Raw genomic sequence first — 3546 nt, 5'->3', positions numbered from 1 at the left:
GTCCTGTCCACCTTCTGGGAATTATCTCGCACTGCCATGGCCCCAGCAGCTACTTCCAGGGCTGCACTTTAACCCCGTGCCTGCCTCCCTCCTCCAGCGGAATTCTTTCCTCATTATGAATTAGTTACCAGAATGCCGGCCAAACAATTGTAATTTTATCTCCTCGGGTTTAGGTGACCCTCTACCCCTCTCTGAAAGCAGACCTAACCCTCCACCCTTTCCAACTGGCCAGCCTTTGCCTGCTCCAGTGAACCCAGGAGGCCTCCAGTCAAGGCAACGACCTTTTAGTAAGTGCCCTCCAGTTGTGGGGGTTAGAAGGAAGAGGAGATACAGTCCAGGCCTGAAAAGAGAGAGAACCTAGTTGGAGAATCAAGAGGTAAAGGCATGAAACAGGGAACAAAAGAGGTTTTTCCTGATGTCTCTCCCTACCCTCCCACAGCACCTCAGCAGCCTCTGCCCCAGACCTTGAATGTGTTTTGTATATTCCTCTGTACCTATGTGTGGTCTTCCCCATCAGAATGGAAGCTTTTTGAGAGTAGAGATGGCTTTGCTTTTGTCTATATCCTTAGAGCTGATGCATAAACACTTACTGATTGAGTGACTAATCGGTACAGACAAATTAGTGCCCCAGGATCTCCTGCGGGAGCTCCTATGGGCTGGTAGGACTTCAGGAGATGTAGTCTGATGCTGCAAACACCCCCAAATGCCACCACCCAACACACGCTTACACTCACATACATATCAACACACAAATGTGCTACACAACTTTAAAAAATTATGGTAAAATAAATTTGTTCTTAAAATTTGATTCCTCTGAAACCTTGAAACTAGTCTAGTTAGTCAGCATCCAAACTATCCCCCATCGGTGTACCTCAAGCAGGTTCTTTCTAGCAAGGTGACCAGGATGTGTGTCATCCGTATCCCTCTCATCTCCTCACCTTGAGGCTCCCAGTGAGAACTCTCTCCAGTTTCCCCTTCTGTCTCCTTTCTCTAGGTCACCCCCTTAGATGGCAAAGAAGGGGTCCCCCAAAAAAGGCTGGGCAGGAATGATCCTCCTTCTTCTGGCTCAATCTAAACGCCGTGAAATTTTGCTCCTTGGGGACCTCACACATCAGTTACTGCCTGTTAGCGTCCACAAGGCTCTGGTTAATAAATCAGACGCGTCTAATACCGGAGGATATTTAGGTGGCTTTTGATTGAGGACCAGCCCCTCTCCACTCCCCCACTCCCCAAAAAAACCCCAGACAGAAAGAAAAAAATTCTTCTCTCTTCATGCTTTATAAAGTAAGAGCCATTAAAAAAAAATAACAAAGAATCTGAAAAGGGGGTAGGGAAGGGGATGGATGGAATTCCCAGGATCACCTAAAATCGGAGAAAACTAGCCAATTGTTCAAACCAATTAGAGGCTTCCTAAATTCACAGCCAAAGCCCCAACAGGAATGGGGTCAGCTGTATGGGGCAGGCACAGAAATTCTAAAAAGCCAGGGCTGATTGTCTAAAACCTACTACCTAGACTGGGTCAGTTCTTAAGGCACTGAGATCTCCTCATTGATGGAGCTGGGGAGGGAAGAGGCAGAGAGAGAACAAGAAAGGGGGGGGGGGGGGGGGGGGGGGGGAAGGGGGGGGGCCAGAGAAAGGAGGAGTGGGCTGGCAGAGCCCCTAGCTTTGTGTGTGCTGGGAGCAAAGGGCAAGGGGGGAGGGGAACAGGAATGCCTTCATGATTCTCCAGAGCAGAAACACTGCCTGGAATGTGAGCTTGTGAATAGAAAGGAGGTGACATCGCAAGTGAATGCAGGGGCAGGGGGTGGTGATGGGTCAGGGGGAGGGGGAGAGGAAGCAAGAAGCCAGCAAGTAGAGCCAAAGAGGATATGATTCAGGGCCTGCTCTGATCCCCAGGCACTCCGGTCCAGGCAGGTCATAGGTGGATGACCTGGTGATCATAGCAACATGCCCTTCCCGACACAGCTGGGGAGACCCCTGGTCTCCAGCTGGCCCCAGATAGATGTGAACGTCGCAAAGCCTCTATGAAGAATTGGGAGAAGGGAAACAATTGTCTTCATTCCTATACTCTCCCTTGCCCTAAATCCTGCCCTGCCACCCCCACCCCCAATCTCATCTGTTTTACTGAGACCCTCACAGTGAAGAGAAATCCAGGGTAGCCCTGGGCCAGCCCATGTGCTCCCTCATACTGAGAACAGGATGTGGGTATCTGGAGGTGAAGGGGTGTGGGGGTCGAGGGGACAAATGGGTGGGGAGTGGTTCGAGGGACACTACTTCCTTAGGACAGATCGGTTTACCACATTCAGTTGAGCCCAGCACCGCACAGCTGCAAGTTATAAATGTCCCAGCCCAACACACACACACACACACACACACACACACACACACACGCGCGCGCGCGCACACATGTTCCTCTTCCTCAGCCAAGATTCCAGGTCTTTGTGACTCCTATCGATTGTCTACCCCAACCCCAATGGTGACCAGTCAGTCAGCCTTCCAAGGCAGGGCCCAGGTAGCACATACAAGGCTCCTAGGCTGCAAACACTGTTCTTTAAGCTGGACCCAATGTAGGAAAACTGACAAAGTAGTGGTCCAAAACACGAGTGTTGTAGGAATTCTGAAGGGAGAGAGGGAAAAAGAGAGGGGTAGGAGATGAGAAAGAGGGAAAGAGGGAGAGGAGAGAGAGGGAAGGGAAGAGAGAAGGGAAGAAGAAGAGGGGGAGGAGAGAGCAGGAGGGAAGGAGAGAAAGGGAGAAGAGAAGGGGAGGAGAGTGGAAGGAGAGAAGGGGAAAGAATGGGAGAGGGAAGGAAAGAATGCAGAGGGAAGGAGAGAGGGGAAGGGAGAAGAGAAGGAGGAGAAAAAGGGAGGGAAGGAGAGAAAGGAGAAGGGGAGGAGAAAGAAAAAGGAGAGAGAGGAGAGGAGGGAAAGAGAATGGGAAGGCAAGAGAAAATAGGAAAGAGAGGAGAAGGGAAAAAGGGAGGTGGGAGAAAAGCAGGGATGGAAAGAGGCAGGCTTTGGGCTAGTAAAAAGGCACTCAAGCCAGGAGCCCTTGTTCTGCTCTACTTACTCCAATCTTAGCCATTTTTGAAGACCCAGATCTTATGCTAGCTGCCTTCTCCAAGAAACTGGCCCTGATGTTCAATGCAATTTCAATCCACAAACATTTCAAAGCACCTGGTCAAGCTCAGGGTCCTTGGCGAAGTGGGGGAGGACCTCATGCTGTAGAGGTGGCTCCCTCCTTTTCTACCAGCCAGAGGCAAGAGGGGAGGGCATCCTGGAAACGGCAGACCACTTATGCCAAGGCTTGGCGGTTGGCAGAGATGAAATGCCAGGTAGGGGGAACAGCTGGAAGGCTAGTTGGACTGGATTGAAGAGCACAAAAATGAGAGAAAGAATAAATAAGCTGGGCAAAATAGATAAGAATCAGCTTGTGGTAGGTTTCAAATACCAAGCTGAATATTTGCTATTTTCTTCTAGGGAGCCCATGAAGATTTTTGACTGTGTGTGTGTGTGTGTGTGTGTGTGTGTGTGTGTGTGTGTGTGTGT

General features: G+C 50.3%; 1 protein-coding gene across 5 annotated transcripts in view; it reads right to left on the bottom strand.

Annotated features, from left to right (window-relative positions):
* ZMIZ1 (zinc finger MIZ-type containing 1) overlaps nucleotides 1–3546 on the bottom strand; it is a 439562-nt gene that overhangs the window by 322286 nt on the left and 113730 nt on the right. The gene's annotated exons all lie outside the window — the stretch shown is intronic.

This window comes from Vombatus ursinus, unplaced genomic scaffold (assembly GCF_900497805.2).
Source record: "Vombatus ursinus unplaced genomic scaffold, bare-nosed wombat genome assembly UNPS02000749.1, whole genome shotgun sequence".
Taxonomy (NCBI): Eukaryota; Metazoa; Chordata; class Mammalia; order Diprotodontia; family Vombatidae; genus Vombatus; species Vombatus ursinus.
The sequence above is the reverse complement of the archived record's forward strand: the minus strand, read 5'-3'. Positions and strand labels throughout refer to the sequence as shown.